This window comes from Mustela nivalis, assembly GCF_964662115.1.
Source record: "Mustela nivalis genome assembly, contig: HAP1_SCAFFOLD_195, whole genome shotgun sequence".
Classification (NCBI taxonomy): domain Eukaryota; kingdom Metazoa; phylum Chordata; class Mammalia; order Carnivora; family Mustelidae; genus Mustela; species Mustela nivalis.
The window spans coordinates 1,043,614-1,063,539 of NW_028136437.1; the positions used below are offsets into that span (position 1 = coordinate 1,043,614).

The 19,926-nt window shown below is 42.2% G+C and overlaps 1 long non-coding RNA gene across 1 annotated transcript in view; it reads left to right on the forward strand.

Moving 5' to 3' along the window:
* Positions 1–19,693, forward strand: part of LOC309857016 — a 94,073-nt gene extending 74,380 nt beyond the window's left edge. The window contains exon 3 of the long non-coding RNA XR_014307442.1: positions 19,661–19,693. This is a non-coding gene — a long non-coding RNA (uncharacterized lncRNA). The remainder of the gene's footprint in view (positions 1–19,660) is intronic.
* The last annotated feature ends 233 nt before the right edge of the window (positions 19,694–19,926 follow it).

Genomic DNA, 19,926 nt, shown 5'->3' on the forward strand with positions numbered 1-19,926 from the left:
TTGCAGCTCAGCTGGTGAGAATTCTCCATCACCCTGCCTTTCTCCAAGGGACTTTCCTTCAAGCACCCTTCCCAACTTCTTCCTCCTCCATGAAATAATGTTCCTCTCCTTTGTTTCTCGCACTTGCCTGTGATGGGACCTTAGCTTGCTCAGCCCAGACTGCCATTCTCTGCTCTTCCCAATTAAACCCATGCTGCTGGTCAAATAACTGGCAGATTAAGTTTAAGGCCAATCGAACTAATAAATTCAAGAACTTGCAAGGAACAAAATCAATATGCACAAATTAGTGGCACTCCTAGGTGCTCGGAAGGACCCATCAGAAAGAGACTGCTGAGAACGATCTCATTTACACCTGCATCCAAGATAGCAAGATACCCAGGAGGCCCCTGAACCAAGAAAGTGACAGCCCTGCAACAATGACGACAGACAGGGAGGGGTACACACGGAGATGGGGAGGCACTGTGCTAAGGGAAGAACCCACACTGGGAAAATACCTACTCTCCCCAAAACCGTCTACAGAGTCCTCACTTTGGCTCCCGAATTTCCGGACTAGGCGCAAGCCTGGAGTGGGTGTGGACACGGGAAGGACCCCGCAGGGCTGAGGTGGGGAGAGCAAGAGCACCAAAGCAGGGGGACGCTCCCTGACTGCAGACCATCTGAGGAGCCCAAGGAACCTAATCCGCGAGCACACAAACACAGACAAGGACCAAGGATCACCCGAGCCCAGAAAGGGGGGACCCCACAGCCCCGCGCACAGCACAGCAGGAGGCCACGTCTCCTCACACAAAACGACGGAAGCCCCAGTGTCTACACAGGGCGCCCTTTCTCTGTGGGGTCCTGAGACCACGAACCCCTTGACAGTCCACTAAGGGACTTCTCCTCACCTCCTCCAGTGTCTGGTCCTTAGGAGGTTGGACTGCTGCCAGTGTGGGCGCGTCCTCCACAACGGGTCCGGTCAGTGTGGATGCAGAGCCACACCCTCCTCAGCTTGTCCTGTCAGGGTGGGAGGCGCCCCACATTCTCCAGAAGTCTCCACAGTGGGTCCTGAAAAGGCAGGGCTCAGGTCCCAGCTGTGGCTGTGCAGCCTGGGCTCAGGGCGGGTGCTGGGGTCTGGCGCCCTCTGCAGGCGGTGCAAGGCAGTGCAGGACTGTGGGAGCTCACCCTTCAGTGGAAGGTCCTGCTCCCTCCTGGGGTCCAGCTGATGCCATTTCATTCCGGAAATTCAAGCTGCATGGAGCCCAATACCCCCCAACTTCCCCCCAAATAGCTAAGGAACAATGAATTGGAAACAATGTGGAATTACAACAGTCCTTGACCCAAACAGTGTCACTGAACATGGCCCTGATGCAGACCCACACTCTGACCTCAACTTGGTCTCAAGCCTGGACCCTACCCTAATCCAAGACCCTAACCCTAGCCCCCAACCCAAACAATGTTCACAAGAATCAAGAGGTACAAACTGCAAATATCCATCAATGGCAAGTGCATAAGCAAAGTGTGGTGAAGGGTTTGAATTTGGGTTCAGGTTTAGGTTTTAGTCAGAGTTCTAATCAGGCTTTGGGTTTAGTGTTAGGGTGAGGGTTTAGAGTGAAGGACAAGGGAACAGAGTTATAGTTTAGGGCTTTAAGTTTATGATTTAGGCTTTAAGACTCAGGGCTTATGGGATAAAGTTCAAGGTCAAATTTGGGGTTTGACTTCATGCTGAGATTTGGGTTCAGGTTTCATGACTTGGAGGTCTGGTTTAGGGTTTGGGTTCGTGGTTCAGGGCTTGCATCCAGGGCTCAGGTACAGGCTTTGGGTTCCATTCCAGGTTTGGGATTCAGGGTTCTAGTTTGGGCTTTAAGGTCAGCTTAGGTTTCAGTGTTGGTAGGGTTTAAGGTTAGGTTTAGGGATGACACATTTTCTTCAGTTGTCATCATGGACAAAATAATTCTATCTGAAGTTTCTAAGTCAGAAATGTATTTCATCTGGGGGCGCCTGGGTGGCTCCCTGTGTTAAGCCTCTGCCTTGGGCTCAGGTCATGATCTCAGGGTCCTGGGATCGAGCCCTTCATCAGGCTCTCTGCTTGGCGGGGAGCCTGCTTCCCCATCTTTCTCTCTGCCTGCCTCTCTGCCTACTTGTGATCTCTGTCTGTCAAATAAATAGAATTAGTAAAAGCTATTATATGATCTTTTACAAACCATTTCCTATCTTTGCATTCTCATGTGCCAAGACAGACAGGGATTATTTAAAACCCTGAAGAGAGTGCTCTTGCTTTTAAATTGCCTGTAACCTTCGTGTAATAGATTTATGATTGATGATAGATTTAGTTAAAATATAACTATTTAAAATATTTACTCTCAGTAAACGATTTCAACCTATGCTCATTTAAGTAACTTGGTGCATAATCCCTTTTCTATTAAACCATAGTGCAAGGACCAATGCCGCGTTTCTGAGAGAACCCCAAGCTATTTTTCTAGAATGGCCATATGCATATATATCAGGCGTCCTGTTTTCACTCCCTTTGTGGAGCACCTACCCTGGAGGTCATGTAATAACCAATGACCAAAAAAACAAACCAAAAACCCAAACATCCAGGTTGAAGTGCCATCCCTGCCTGGAGTGGAGGAGACTGCTCAGACAGATCCCAGGCAGGCATCTCAGCCCAGGCCTGTGCTGGGGAAGCTGGTTCCTGGCTTTGGGCGCAATCTGGAAGCCAGCAAACTGACGCAAGAGTGCAGCTGGCCTTTAGGACTGATGATCTTTTCGCAGCCAGGCTGCCCGTGGACACCGGCTCAGAAAGCCAGGCTATGAGTCTGCCCAGCGCAGGCGCTGGCAATGGGGCAGCATGCTAGGGCATAGCCCTGCACCCCAGCCAGGGTTCAGGCCCCTGGAGTGAGGGGGCAGGGCCGGCGCAGAGAAGGGTCTTTGCTAATTTCCAAAGCTGGAAGTGAGCTCTCAGAGGACTCAGGAGGGAGGGGGGCGGGGGCGGGGCGGGGGGGGGGCCAGGAGAAGGGGCTTTGCTAATTGCCCAGGCGGGAAGGAGGGGCACACAGCTCCAGGGTGCTGTGCTGCAGCCCATTCGGGACTGCAGGACCCACCATACTCGCTGCCCCTGCGCTCCCACGCTCCAACTTAGCCCCAGAGGCCACGGTGTCCCGTTCTCATTCCTGCTGCCTGCTGCCCCTCCCTGCCCCATGACTTCTCTGGAGGACCCTCTGCTCACAGGTAAAGTGACACCTCGATGCGCCCTCACCTGAAGCAGAAAACGCAGGACAGGAGGGGGGGGGGAGGGGGGGGTGGTCGGGGCCCAGGCTTCCAGCAACCCCAGGGCACCAGGACCACCCAGGACGCCGCGCCACACCCCCTACGCAGGGGGTCGTGCCAGGACAGCGCCACAGGAGGTACCCCCCCCCTTCCAGCGGGCAGGCTAGCCCTCATAGTTCGGCACCCCCACGTGCATGTCAGAGCCTCCTGCCATTCCCAGGGCACCCAGAACCCAGAGAGTGAGGCCTTGGGTGCTTTCTAGTGACAGATTCAAGGCAATTCTTCGACTTTGGGACTCAGAGTTAACATAGTTTTCATTTGTGATTATTATTTTTGTGTGGGGGCCGTCGCTTTTCTTTTGACCTATGCTTGTTTTCACTCCCGGTTCTGAAGAAGCCCCTAAATCCTAACCCTGTTGAGGACTCCGAAAGCTCTCAGAGCAGCAGTGCTGGGGGACAGTGTGGACACATGGTTTGGTTTCTCCTCTGGCCTGCTTCTGTGGCAGCCCCGCTCTGTCCTCCTCAGACTTCAGAGCAATATCTGAACAAGTGGAGAAGCGACCAGGGGGTCAGGAAGGTGGCCACCGAAGAGTGACTTCTCTGGAGGTTGGCTGAGCAAGCAAGTGAGCATGTTAGTCCAGCTCTGCCTGCATTCAGTATGGAGCTGAACAGGGGCCAGGGAAGGGGAGGAGGAGCAGAGAGCAGGGACAAAGGGACCAAAGAGGAGATTCAGATGAAGGGAAGTAATGGGGAGGAAAGAGAAGAAACTCTAGAAGACAGCCATGTAGAAAGGATAAGGGATGAAGTGGGCATTGGGAAAGGGCACCACCAGGGAAGGAGAGAGGGGAAGGAAAGAGGGAGGAAAGAGGAAAGGGGAAAGGGAGAAGGGAGGAGTCAGCATGCCAGGGCTCCCCCTGCATCTGAAGAAGAGGTGGCTGGTCCAGCTTGTCAAACAGGGTGCTCACTCTTTGGCCCCAGTTTCTGCTCCCAGTGCTACTGGGCTTTTCAAGGAAGGCAGGCTGTCCCTTGGGACCTACTGGAGACCACTGGAGCCCACAGGAGGGTGGGAGAAATAAGATGCCACCGGGTCCTGTCCTGAGCTTCTCCCAGCCACCAGCCTCACCACATGGTGCAAGAGGGACCCCAGAACAAAGGACGGACACAGGCCAGCATGTCTGCTGGTGGCCCTGGGCACTTAGCTCATCGCAGTGAACCACACCGCCTCCTCAACCCACGCTTTTAAAGCCTCCTTCTTCGTTTCTGGCTTTCATGTGTGTAGGAACATGAGCCAGATCTAACTCCTCTCCGACAGACAATTCTGACTCACCCCGTGTCAGATTTTTATGAGTGGCTGTGATAGAGTAAGATAGCAATGCTCCAACAAACGGACTGTTTCCTCCCACTTGACCTCAGCAGTCTTATACATTTTCTTAGCGAAAACATCTTATCTCCTTCCATTAAGCTCATAACGTGGTCTAATAGTATACATGCGCCTTCCTTAGATGTGAAGTGATACAGAGGTCCTTTTTTTTTTTTTTTTAAATTTTACAAGGTAAAGTCAGTGAACACATCCAACTTGACGAATACGTCTCTAAAATGTCAATCCAGGCAAAGCTTTTTCTGCCTACAGTTTGGAGCCTACGTGGTGACATTTTTAAAATGCTTTCAGTCCCTCAGTGAGGCTCTTAGAAGCTAGCCAGGGCTTACTACGTGCCAGGCACTGTGTCAGGTGTTGGAGCTAAAGGGAAAGAGAGCTTGGAGGCTAGCTGGGGAGGGACATCCATGACACAAGCACAGCTAGAAACGGAGGCCAGTGCTAGAAAAGAGAGAGCAGGCTGCATGGAGAGTGTGTACCATGGGGCTTGTGAGCTCACGAATAAGTGGGAGTAACTGGAGTGGGGAGATGGGGGAGAGAAGAGGGTCTTCCCATCAATGGGAATCACCTGTGCTTGGAGGCAGGTGGCATGAGAGGTCTCCACAGGAAGAAGGAGGCAGTGTGGTTGAAGGGCAGAGAGATGGGGCAGAACAGGCATCAGTCAGTTGGAGGGGTATGAATAGACTGATGGGAGGATTATGGGTGCCTTTGGAGGACTGAGAATTTGTTAGAAGATCAGTGCAGATTTCTATGGAGACAAATGCCAGGAACTGATAGGTCTTTGAAAGGTCACTCTGGCTGCCTTTTGGCAAAGGGGTTGGTAAAAGGCACTTGCAGGTGTGAACACACCAGGTGGGAGGTGAGTGCAGGAAATCGGGTGAGGGAGCATGGGAACTTGGTCCCGGGGTATATAAGGGAGAATAGCCTTTAAGGAGTTCCACAAATTGGCACCAGCTGTGGCTTCATTACAGAGCTGGAAGGGGGAGGTGGGTGTGTCCTGGAGGTTACAGAAATTACATGAGAAAGGGAAGTCTTTTTAGATCTCTTTTTCAACTAGAGGAACTCTCACCTTATTGATAGAATTCCAGAGTGGGAACCAATGATATGAGGACATCTTTGAAATGTCTGAATATGTTCTTCGACATCTTTGCAAGTGACGAGGAGACCTTGACCTTAGGAGGCCTTGGCCCTCTTTGTAGCCAGAAAGATTTCACCTACAGATTTGGGTTCTCCCTTTTAAAGTCAAGGAGTCAGTCCTTCCAAAGGACACCTCCTATCATTTTACCCTCTCATCATACCTCACGTGCTGGCATCTCCAAGACCCTCTGTTCCAGGTTGAGAGTATCCACTTTGGCCGGGCTGGTCTTGCCAAGAACACCACCACAGGAAATCTAGAGCCTGTAGTGCTATTAATAACATCATCTAAGACTGTGTTTGCTGCCCTCTTGGCCTCTTCCCACCATGACTCACTGAAGCTTTTAACACATTGTATCCATTAAGCTATAGTTCCCAAAGCTCATCTTCTCTAGTGCCATTAATTTTTAGGGGACCAGGCAAACCTTAAACTTGTCCCCCCCTAATTGGATCCCTGTTCCCCCACAATCTATTTGAAAGCCTTTCACCATGATTCTTGAATGAGATCTGAGACCACTGCTGGTACCTAACACTTCTTGGCACCTTGTCTGTTAGGTTCTTGGAAGAGGAGATGGCTATGGAGGTGAGTGGGAATGGGAGTGGGAGGATTTCTCCCTTCACTTCCCTTTTTGTGTTTTCAAATAATGGGTTTTGAGGGGGCGGGAAAGTTTAACCAGACCATTTATTTTCCATCTCCCATCGATAAAATGTTTACCACTCCACACTGGAAGAATTTATATCTTTCCTTTGAATCTCCAGGAAAATCTCCCAAACCCAGACCACCACCATTTGGATTCAGCCATCTTCTGATTCACCTCCAGATTGTCTCCTCCTAACTGCTCAAGCCACTGGTTAAGGGCGAAATGTTCAATGCCCAAGCAATTAAGTGGGGAACACGTTTATCTAAGCAATTGCATGCAGCTCTCTATCTGCATACAGGGGGTCTCTCCCAAGCATTTCCAACCTCAGCAAAAGAAGACAAAGCCCCAGCAGTCTGGGGTATATATCATTCATTCATTCCTGTGTTCAACACTCATGGCGGATCCCCAGCAAGACAGTGGGAGAGCAAGGACTGGAGAAATCCTGGAAGCTGAAGTCTGAGGAGGATTTCAAATTCAAGTCAGAGATGAAAGAAACATCTGGACTTGGTCCTCAGGTACATGCAGTATTCTGAACTGAGGCTAGAACCAGAGACCATTCTAATGAAAGGCCTCTACAGGTGGGCTCCAACTCAGTTTCGTGTATATTCATTCATGAAATAGCTCTTTGGGTCAACATGCAGAAGAAAACCATTTCAGAAAACTGACAATGAGGAGAGTAAAGGGAAGCCAGAAGGCTTGTGAATGGGGAGAGAGGAGGACCCAGGGCAGGAAACCAAGAATCCCTCCCTGCCCTCCTTGCTGCCAGGGAGGTCTGAGGGACTAGTTTCCACCTGGGATCCCAAGTCCAGAACAAAAGCAGCGGGGCCACGGCGGGGGAGGGAAGGGGGTCCTCAGCACGGGCGCATGGGGCTGCGGAAAGATGGGGGCTAGCGTGCCTGCTGGCGGGGGGCACCTCGCAAGGCGCTGTCCCCAGCCCGACCCCATGAGGACCCGGGTTTGGCGCAGCGTCCGGGGTGGTCCCGGTGCCCTGGGGTTCCGGGAGGCTGGGCCTCCACAACCCCCCTCTTCGCCCCCAGGTCGGGTCCGCGCTTTCTGCTCCAGGTGAGGGCGCGGCGCGGTGTCACTTTACCCCTGTGCAGAGGGTGGTCCGGAGAAGCCTTGGGGCGGGGAGGGGCAGCAGGCAGCAGGCAGCAGGAGCGGGACAGCGGAGCCTCACATGGGAGCATACAGGCGGCGAGTCCGGTGGGTCCTGCAGTCCCGACTGAGCCGCAGCACAGCACCGCGGCGCTGCCCGCCCCTCCTCCGCAAGCCCCTCCACCTCCTCCCAGACTCTCAGCCACATCCTCTGTGAGCTCACTTCCAGCTTAGGCAATTAGCAAAGCGCCTTCTCCCCGCCGCCCTCCACCCGCCCCCGCCCCCCTCCCTCCTGAGTCCTCCGTGAGCTCCCTTTTCGCTTTGGCAATTAGAAAAGCCCCTTCTCTGCCCTGCCCCCGCCCCCTCCCTCCTGAGGCCCCGCCCTGGCTGGGGCGCGGGGGAAGCCCCGGGGGCTACAAGCTTGACCAGCGCTGGCGCTGGGCAGCCTCCTAGCCTGGCTCCTTGAGCGGGTGTCCACCCGCGGCCTGGCTGCAAAAAGATCATCAGTCCTGTTAACCCTGGCTGCACTCTCCCGTCAGTTTGCTGGCTTCCTGATTGCGCCCAAAGCCATGAACCAGCTTCCCCAGCACAGGCCTGGGCTGAGATGCCTGCCCAGGATCTGTTTGAGCAGTCTACTCATCTCCAGGCAGGGATGGCACTTCCACATGGATGTTTGGGTTTTTTTATTGTTTTTTGGTCATTGGTTATTATTACATGACCTCCAGGGTAGGTGCTCCACAAAGGGAGTGAAAACAGGATGCATGATATACCCCTCACCTCCCATGCTGTCTTTCTCTTAAATAATAAGCACTGCTGAACTATCTTAGATTCTGTACCTTCTCTCCAGCCATGAACCTATCACTGTCTTTAACTCTTGAAAACTTCATTAGACAAATTAATGTGGTGAAGGAAGCAATATGAGAAAGCCTATTAATCTGATGAGCATGGAACTGAACAAACCCTATAGATACTTTCCCTTTGATTTCTAGCCTATCAATACCTACAGTGAGTCACATACACTCAAGATTATTGTTTTTATTGTATACTTCATATATTCATTGATTTTGGACTCGTTATCATTTCGTTGAAGTGTTAAACTATGGTAATAAACAAACTTTTAATTAACTTTTCCTCCTATGATACAAATATAACTTGCACTTGAGCTTTAGCTAATTTTATGTTCTAAAATTGCCAAAACAAAATGATCAAGGTTTCTAGATTATTTACTGTATTTTCTACTATATAATATTGTTCTATCTCTTCTGTATAAAGAAAATGAATGCTTGGGGCTCTTGGGTGGCTCAGTGTGTTAAAGCCTCTGCCTTCTGCTCAGGTCATGATCCCAGAGTCCTGGGATAGAGCCCCACATCAGGCTCTCTGCTCAGCAGGGACCCTGCTTCCCTTCCTTTCTCTCTGCCTGCCTCTCTGTCTACTTGTGATCTCTGTCTGTCAAATAAATAAATAAAATCTTTAAAAAAAGAAAATGAATGCTTGATAACTAAATGAATGCTTTACTGTACAAATTAAATATGGCAATGGCATTTTATTTTATCATGCTTCACATATTAAACAATAATATTATATCACTAGTCTACAAATAATCTACTCGCATAGTCATTTGGAAGCTTTTAGCAAAAGAATTCTTCCTCCTGATTGTAGTATAAAAGCCACAGAAATATACAGAAGACTCCTAGGATAGAAAGTTAAATCCAGTTATCCGTGATGCCTTGAGTAGGACCTGACCTATGTATGTCCTGGGATGCACTAGTAACTGTTACATGTGATAGGATTATATTTAATATATACAGTTTCATTTACTTCACAAAGGACATATAAATTTGAGAATAAAATATTTGATGAATCTATAAAGTCTATATCTATTTGTAACTAATGTGGTAGAATTAAGATGTTAATTTGAAAAAAAATTCATTGAACACATACACATATTCAATTGTTTTTATATATATAAACAGCATTATTTATTTATGTAAATAAATGCATTGTCAGTAAAATCCATTTACTTATCAATCATAAGGGTAATTTTAAGTACTAAGAATAAGAAATATGTGAAAAGATAAGTGTTCAAGAGTGCAGTTTGTGGTAATTAATACAATATGATAGGCTCATGAAAAAGATATATTACTTGAACTTAAAAGCTTCTATAATTAAGCGATGACCACTTGAAATTTGTAATTAGTCTTGCTGCAGTTTTTCCTTGCACTTATTGCCCTTCCCCAGAAGTTCATTAAGAATTTCTGTGAATGTCCTTATGTTTAATCTCATTCATAGATTCCACTGCTGCTCACAAAACAAAGCCAAAAAGAGAGGTAACTCTATGTGGCACTCCATCCACAAGCAATACATTCATAAATAATTAAAAAGCTCTCTACTTCATTTGTTACCCATTCAGCTGATAATTTAAATGAGTAACTGAGGCCATTTTATCAGCACTTTTAATAGAATGCGACTCAGAAACTTCACAGTGTTATTTAAGAAGAAATGCTCACGTGTTAAGGTTTTTATTTTTTTAAATCAACAAAATAATTTTCAAATATTAAAAGCAAATGTCTCCTTTTCCTCCAAGTTTCCTTGCTATGTCAAAGTTACAAATAAATACATTAAAATCGTATTTTGAGTAGTAGATAAAAACAAAAGTTTTGAAACTGTGGGTTGAGTGTCTGGGTTAACTTGTATAAATATCTGAACTCAATGTATTTAGACTTTATTAGATTTTTTTTAGACTATTTAAAAATACATGCTGAGATAATGACAACATTATTTTATTCATTTTAATAAATAAATTATTTTATTTAATTATGTTTAGATATTTATTTATTAAATTAATGATTTAATATTTAATAATCTAAATTTGAAATATTTTAAATTCTAAAAATATTTATTTAATTAAATTGATATATTTAATATAAATATTTAATAAATTATTTAATCATTATTATAATTATGCAATACATTATGTATTGTGTAATAATTGCATTTTAATAAATAAATAAATGTATTATTTACATTATTTTATTTTATTTTATTTACTTGACAAAGAGAGGGAGAACGCAAGCAAAGGGAGCTGCAGGCAGAAGGAGAGGGAGAAGTAGGCTCCCAGCTGAGTAGAAAGTTCAACCTGGGGTTCCATCCCACGACCCTGGGATCACCACCTGAGTCGAAGGCAGATGCTTAAGTGACTGAGCCATCCAGATGCCCAAGGCTTTGTATTCTTCGCTTCTAAATATTGATGCTCCTTCATCTCTGGAGTTAGTAAATTGATGTTGAGAATTCATATCAAAGAATTGATAGTAGCTGTTAAACAGAAACATGTAATTTAGGGGAAAAAAAAGAACAGAAGGAAGAGAAAGGCCAAAAGTCAAAAGCACATTAATATAAAATTTAATTAGATAAAAAAGCTGATATTCCTGAAGGGGGCTAATAAAAGAGCTGCAAAGAGCTGATAGGATTAGGAAAATTGTCCACTCCTGGTCATTTCATAATTTTAAACTATTCCTTATTAATAAATATACTTAGTTCCAGAAACACAAGCACATAAGAACATTTCCACCAAGTTTCCTCTAACAGCATTTACAAATTAGACGTTCAAACAATGCAGTTCATTACATGTTGCATCTGTATCTTAAATTTAAACACATTCTGTGACACATTTTCCAACAATTAAAATTAAAAAATATATATATACATATATATCTATGTATATATATATATACCTTATCCCTAAATGGAAAAAATATATATATAGAGAGAGAAACCTTATCCCTAAATGAAACCTTTCTTTGTTTATTAGATTAAATAGGTAAATTAGCAACAACAACAAACAGCTAATATTATAGAGGTAGGAACAATTTACCTTTTCATTCATTGCTATTTTCTAAAAATTCCTATTTTATTTTTTTCTCAAGTCTGTCATAATAATTTTCTAAATCTCCTGCCTTATTCAATTTTTTTCTTTTAGTGGAAATCTCTATTTCATATTTATTTTCTCTTCCTCCACTCTTTGCTCTAATAATTCAATGTATTATTAGATTTTCTGTTTTTCTCTTTATCCAGATATATCTTTTCTTTCTTTTTTTCTTTTTTAAATAATTTGATTTGCTGGCATTTTACATCAGTACATGCTTTCTTATGGATGTTAGAAATGTCTGTGGAACTACTAGAAGAATAAACTTTTTTACCTTTAAGAAGTTTACAGTCTAGAGTGCCTGGGTGGCTCAGTTGGTTAAGTGTCTTCCTTCAGCTTAGGTCATGATGCCAGGGTACTAGGATCCAGTCCTGCATCAGCTGCCTGCTCAGCAAGGAGTCTGGTTCTTCCTCTCCCTCTGCCCCTCCCTCTCTCTCTCTAATAAATAAATAAAATCTTTAAAAAAAAGACTTACTGAAATCTGAGACTGAATTACTAAATTCAGTCTTTTTTTTTTTAAAAGATTTTATTTATTTATTTGACAGAGAGAAATCACAAGTAGATGGAGAGGCAGGCAGAGAGGGAGAGAGAGAGGGAAGCAGGCTCTCTGCTCAGCAGAGAGCCGGATGCGGGACTCGATCCCAGGACTCTGAGATCATGACCTGAGCCGAAGGCAGCGGCTTAACCCACTGAGCCACCCAGGCGCCCACTAAATTCAGTCTTAATAGAAGACAGCTAAACAAAGCAATAATCACAACTGGAAAATTTAGCGAGATCATGGTTTAACATTTTTGGTTGACACAGGACCTCTTTCAGTAACAACTTTCCCTAAATATCAATTTCTTTGTAAGGCAAAAAATTTTGACAAGAAATCCAGATCCTTCTGATCATTTTCATATCAATTTAAGGTGACATCCTCAGAGTATATAATCAAATATGTAATTATTCTATCTGTTGCCTTGTATATTGCCTGTATCTTTTTCAGACTCAAAGTTCCATTGAGGTAGAGTTTTTTTTTTTTTTAAGCAGAGATTTTTAAAGTGTTTGATATATACAAGATGCTTAATAAGTGTTTACAAAGCCTATGTATTACAGAAGCCTTAAACAGGCTTTAAAATAATGTAGGTGATATTAGTGGTCATATCAAACAATTTTTAGGTTTCAGTCATGTAAATAACTACATTTCTCAGAGACAGAGAAACATACAAATGGTCTGGGTCCAGTAGGATAATGATAGCATGTGTTGTAAATTCTTTTATATGACCTTATTCTTGCAAGAATTGGTTATGTGGCAGAAAAAAAGGTATCACTATCTTATACTTTATTATTTAAAGAGATTTATGGAAGTCTTAATTTCTTACACTACCCCTTTGTTTCAGTGGACCCAATTTCCGTGGTAATGGTGAGAGGAAAGTAGGCAATTTAGGCAGCAGCAAAAATCTCCTACAATGCACTATAAAATAAGGCTTGTTCTAGATCATGGGTCTGTCCAAAGGGGAATGTTAAGGGGTAGAATGGATGATGGATGCATTGTGGACTTATAACTTTAAGATTAATACTGTTATGCCCCAATAATGGGTCTATGATTAAAGGAGCGAGACTGATGTAAAGCAAAGGTCAAGCAAAGCTTTATTTCATGCCAAGCATCAAGAATCTAACCAAACGTTCGGGGCCACACCTCTTATGAGAGAAGGCAACCCTTTGCTGTTTCACAGTCTAGCTTTTAAGGGCAAAGGCCATGCAGTCAGGCCTGGCCACGCACAGGTGACCAATGAGATTTTAACACACACAGGAAACTCCACAGTGAGGCTAGGTGACCAATTGAGGTTCAATTTACCCTAGTATAGACATTTGACCCAGCCTATTACACCTTGATTAGGATTGGTGCAAAAAAGGTTCCCAAAGGGCGGAGGAGTGGGGCATACTCCTTAGTATCTAGGGAGACAATATGCAAACACCGCCCCCCTCCCGCTGATTGATGTCTCCACCTGGCCTGACCCACCCTTGTATATGGGCTTTGTTACCTGGAGCTGATTTCCAGGACTTGTTTTTAAGTGAATCCCCTGGGGGAAGGGGAACAAGGACAGTTTAAGGGTTAACCTCAATGAAAGCCTCTTGCTAAAATATAAAAATATAAAATAGGTCCTTACATTACAACAACTCAGTAGGGAAAGTCCCAGTGTGGTGATAAAAGAAGTGAGGTAACTTGCATTGCACATTTTTTTTTAAAACGTGTAAGTTGTATTTTTCCGTGCCATTACATCATACTTTATCTTCATCTCTGTCTACTAGTTTAAAACTAGTTAAACAAACTCAACAATTTTTTTAAAAATATTTTATTTATTTATTTAAGAGCAAAAGCCAGAGAGAGAGAGAGAGAGCATGAGCAATATGGGGCTCGATGCCAGGACTCTTGAGATCCTGATCTGAGCCAAAGGCAGACACTTAACTGACTAAGCAAATGAGACTCCCACAAACTCAACAATTTTATAAAATTTTTATTTGTTGGGGTGCCTGGCTGGAACAGTCAGTAAAATATGTAAATCTTGATCGTGGGGTTGTACGTTTGAAATCCACCTTGGGTGTAGAGGTTTTATTTAAAAATAAAATCTTTAAAATTTTTTTTTTCATTTTTTTATTTAAGCCATTGTATGGCAGTGTTGATTACTATATTGTACACCTGAAAGTAATATTAACCTTATTTTAACTAACTACAATTTAAATAAAAACTTTAAAAATAAAATAAAAATAATAATCATAAAAATAAAAAAGAGGAAAAATTATTTGGCAGGCAATTTTCTTAATTGCATTATTATTTATTATTATCATAGTCTGTGTGTGTCGGTGGGAAGTGGCTGGCATTACAGTGAGTTCCATATCTGTGTTACACTGAGGTCCATGTCTGTAGTCAGTCTTTTTTTTCTTTTAGTTTATTTTCAGGGATCCAAAATTCATTGTTTATGCACCACACCCAGTGCTTCATGTAATAAATTCCCTCCTTAATACCCACCACTGGGCTCACCCAACCACCTGCCACCCTCCTCTTCAAGACCCTCAGTTTGTTTCTCAGAGTCCACAGTCTCTCATGGTTTGTCTCTCCCTCCGATTTCCCCCAGCACACTTCTCTCCATCTCCCAGTGTCCTCCACGTTATTCCTTATGTATTGAGTCTTATAAAAACTTTTATTTCTTTCCCTATTCTGCTTTGCATATGCTTACCTTAGATGTTAAAATGTTATAAACCTCTCCTGCCTGGTCCATTTTCTCTCTCTTCTCTCATGATTTCTCATGCTCTCCCTGCCAACCCCACGTGCCTTACAATATCTGGATATGACTAATTTCTTCCTGAGCTACTTTATTCTACTCTGCCATATGGTTGCCCTTCCCTCTTCTGTACCATAAGTTCTATCCCCTGCATTTGTGCTTTAACAATACCTAATTCTTTTCACTACATCTGTATCTTTGAGGTCAATACTCAGTAGTGCAATCGCTGGGTCATAGGCTAGCTCTATTTTACTGGAAAGAAGGGCCATATGCACCCCAGTGTTCATAGCAGCAATGTCCACTATAGCCATTCTGTTGAAAGAGTCAAGATCCCCTACAACAGACAAACGGATAAAGAAGATGTGATCCAAGGATACAATGGAATATCACTCAGCCATCAGAAAGGATGAATACCCAACTTTTGCATCAACATGGATGGGACTGTAGGAGATTATGTTAAGTGAAATAAGTCAAGCAGTGAAAGTCAATCATCATATGGTTTCACTTATTTGTGGAACCTAAGGAATAGCATGGAGGACATTAGGAGAAGGAAAGGAAAAATGAAGTGGGGGTATTGGAGGGGGAAATGAAACATGAAAAACTATGGACTCCAAGAAACAAACTGAGGGTTTTAAAGATGAGAAGGATGTGGGGATGGGTGAGCCTGGTGATGGGTATTAAGGAGGGCACATATTGCATGGGGCACTGGGTGTTTTACACAAACAATGAATCATGGAACACTACTTCAAAAACTAATGATGTATTGTATGGTAACTAACATAACATAATTTAAAAAAAAAAAGGAGGGGGACAATACCTAACACTCAATCTTTGCTAGTTTCTTGTTTACCTCCTTTTAAGAGTAAGCTCATTAGTGTTTTTTTTTTTTTGTTTGTTTGTTTGTTTTTTGTCTCAACTAAAAGAAGAAAAATAATACACATTATTTTGAAAACTTTTTGAACAGTGTACAAACGTTAGTCAAGTCCACAATGTCTCATCTCTTCTTCCTCCTAACATGGCTAAGTTGAAAAACCCTTTATCTGGGAAAAGATCATTGTCCAGCCACCTTGTGTAAGATTTTGGCTTTAGGTTAGATTATCCTTTCTTTCCTTTTCTGAAAATAAGTTGAAAATATTAATAGCCTCAGTTTCTTCTTCCAAAATATGACTGCTTCTTTACCAAGTGCAAAAGCAACCCATTTTGACCATAGTAAACAGCTTGGACCTACTTTTTTTGGCTCACTGTTTTAGTGAGACAAGTGGAGTGAAGATGACACACCATTTCCAAATGTATTAATAATTGGTAGACCATACTTCTAAATTGAAGATTTGTTGCCATTAAACTACGACCAGACTCGCTATAATTACAGAGGTAAATTCTTTATATTTACTATATTTGAAATTACCATATAATACCAAAATAAAATTATGATTATGTGAAGAGTCTGTAATATTAAGAAGATGGCTTTGAAATGATTGCTTATCTAAATGAAATTTCCCATTTTATAATCTTGTATAAGCTTCCGTTGTCATTTCCTATTTAAAATCTATTAGAAGGCACTCTTATTTTCCCTTAAGTGGGAAGTCAAATGTGGAACAAATTCATCCCAAAGGAACTGATTCTATGTTCCACTGAAGACCAGGTGGCTTCCAAGTGGCATTTTGCCTCTTGCATATTGTTCATCTCCTACAACAAATGGGGGTATGCTCTTTAGTAAACTAATTCAACTCAATTAGAGACATTGTCTTCAAGGGATAACATCATAGAGACTAGAATCAGAATCATACTTTTGGGAAAATTGGGCCCAGGATTTTTGTTTTGTTTTGTTTTGTTTAGTTTTAAGATTTTATTTATTTATTTGACAGACAGAGACCACAAGTAAGCAAATAGCGGGGGGGGGGGGAGCAGGCTCCCTGCTGAACAGAGAGCCTGATGCAGAGCTCGATCCCAGGGCTCTGAGATCATGGCCTGAGCCGAAGGCAGAGGCTTAACCCACTGAGCTACACAGGTGCCCCTGGGCCCAGGTTTTGATGGCTTCTTTCCTCAATCTTATAAAACCTATGTGAACTCTACTGGATGCCAGAACTGCTTAAAAATATTTGGTCCCTTGTAATTTTAACCTTCCAGTATTCAATGCACCTGATCCATGTAATATCCTATAGTATTTTTGTCAAATGAAGACTCTCAAAGTGTGTTTCTTGGGAGACACTTTTCAATTGGTTGCTTACATTTCTGCATTTATTATTTGTTCTAGGCCATCCTTTGAAGATGGTTGTATTGAATAGACTTGGAAGACAGAAATAGTATCTTTTTTTTTAACTTAACCTGTTGTGTTTGCAAATATTATCTGCCTCTGTTTTGATTCTTCTTGTGGGAACTGAGGCTCAGAACTGATATATAACTCCCATCCCTACACACACACAAACACACACACACACACACAAACACACACACACACACACACACACACACACACACAAATAATGTTAATATTCTGGCTACCTCTATTGCTGTGAATAATAAACTATATTATTTCTGAAACATGAGTCTGCGTCTTCTATCAACACCCAAGAAACTACGGCAGACTAATACACCAGCTTTCAAATAAGGGAAAATAATCTCAGATGCTTTATATTTTTTGATAGTGTTACCTACTTCTGAACATATGACTGAGCACATATAAAGCTGGAGCCATGACCATTTAGAGCTTCTTCTGTGGAAGAACTATGCATTCACTAGTAAACAATAGTAGTTTCATCTTTTTTTTTTTTTTCCTCCTGGACACCATTTCCTCTCTCAAACTGTTGCTCAAATTGGATGGAGTCTAAGGTCCTTTGAGGAAATTTTTGTTTAATGATTCAAAATAAAATAGGAAGAGTCTAAAGTGCTAAAAATACTTCTAGATAAAAGGTATAAGATCATGCCAGAAAGGATAGTAATTTTATCTAACAACTGCCTGTTCACCCCTTTTTTGTTCATTAACTAATCTCCAAATTCCTGACTAAATCCCTTTTGTAAGCCAGAATGTGAGCTAAAAACTGGGATTTTAAAAAATGTTCATTTGAAATCCAGTTAGTTAACATATATGGTTGTATTAGATTCATGTGTACAATATAACATATAGCACTCAGTGCTCTTCATGACAAGTGCTCTAATTAACCCCCATCACTTATTTAATCCATCACTCCTTTCAGATCCCGTCAAGTAACCATGAGTTTGTTCTCCGTAATGAAATGTCTGTTTCTTGCTTTGTTTCTCTTTCTATGTCTTATTATTTCCCCTTTGCTTGTTTGTTTTGTTTCTTTTATTCCATATATGAGTAAAGGTATTTGTCTTTCTCTGACTGACTTATTTCACTTTTAGCATTATACTGTCTAGTTCCAACCATGTTATTGCAAATGGCAAGATTTCAGTCTTTTTTATGGCAGAATAATATTCCATTGTATATACATACCACTTATTCTTTATTCATCAATTGATGGATACTTGGGCGCTTTCCATATCTTAGCTTTATAAATAATGCTGCTATAAACATAGGGGTGCTAGAATCCCTTTGAATAAGTTTTCTTATATTCATTGGGTAAATACACACCAACAGGTTTGTTGGATCAAAAAGGACTTCTATTTTTAAATTTTATGGAAATTCCATACTGTTTTCAGATATGGCTGTATCAGTTTGCATCACCACCAACAGTTCACAATTGTTACTTTTTCTTTTTTTTTTAAGATTTTATTCATTTGACAGAGAGAGATCACAGTAGAGAGAGACAGAGGAGGGAGCAGGCTCCATGCCTGGCAGAGAGCCCGATGTGGGACTTGATCCCAGGACCCTGAGATCATGGCCTGAGCTGAAGGCAGAGGCTTAACCCACTGAGCCACCCAGGCAGCCCCCACAAGTGTTACTTTTTCACATCCTCTCCAACACCTTTTGTTTCTTGTAGTGTTGATTTTAGCCATTCTGACAGGTGTGAGGTGGTATCTCTTTCTAGTTTTGCTTTGCAATTTCCTGATGATACATGATGATGGACATCTTTTCATGTATCTACTGAACATTTGAATGTGTGCTTTGGGGAAACACTTGTTCATGTCTTCTATCCATGGTTTTATTGGATTATTTGTTTTTGGATGTTGACTAAAAACTGGATATTAAGTAACACACAAGACAGGTTTCTTGAGATTAAATTTTATTTGCATGAGTATCATTAACAGGAAAAAATATGCATATGTGTATGTACAAGTGTGTTTATGTATACATCTATCTATCTATCCTCTATCCCATGTCTTCTAATTGTGGTAAATCCTGTAAGGTGGGGAATGGGATAGTCTGAAGAAATATGCTTCTGGATATGCTGGGTAAGCAAATTTAATTGCACTCAGATGCATTGGATATAAGTGAATCACTCAAATGAGTTATTTAATATTATATAGAAACAAATTAAAAGTTTATGTAGTTGAAAATAATAGGTAGTTAAAATAATTTTTTTGTTTGTTGTTTTTGTGTCTTTTTTTGTTTATATATACTATGGTGTGAATGTTTATGTCTCCCAAAATCATATTATGGAATCTAACTCTGGAAGTGCTAGTATTAAAACATAGGGGCCTTTGGGAGGTGATTAGGTCATAAGTGGGATTACAGTCCTTTTAAAGGAGACCCCAGAGAGTTCTCTTGCTTCATTCATCATGTACGTTTACAGTGAGAAGATAGCCATCTATGAGGAAGTGGGCTCTCCCTGGATCTGCCCATTCCTTAATCTTGAACTTCTCCGTTCTAGAACTGTGAGAAATAAATTCCTGTTCTTTATAAGCTATTAAGTCTATATCATGTCCGTTATAGCAGCCTGCATGCAGAAGGACACTATGACCTAAAATGAGAGCAATAAATATAAAGTTTCAGTAAAGTCAGTTGGTACAATGTTTTTTTTTTTTTACTTAGAGAAGACATGCTGCTTCATGTTAAACCTTGATATTGTATATGTTTCTTGAAGGGCCACTTCTTACTCCTTTGTGTGTTTTCCACAAAGTCCAGGATGATGCCTTACATAAAGGTAATATTTTATAAATACTGTTGGAAATATATACTTCTCTAAAATCTTATTTTGCCTACAGATTACTTGGATCCACTTTGCCTTGTGTAGAATATTTGAAATATATTAAGTACAGAATGTCTCTCTAAATAACATTTAGAATCATCATTAGTTTATGACTCCTGACTCATTTGTTTATGCAGTGATACTTACTTCAAGAACACTGA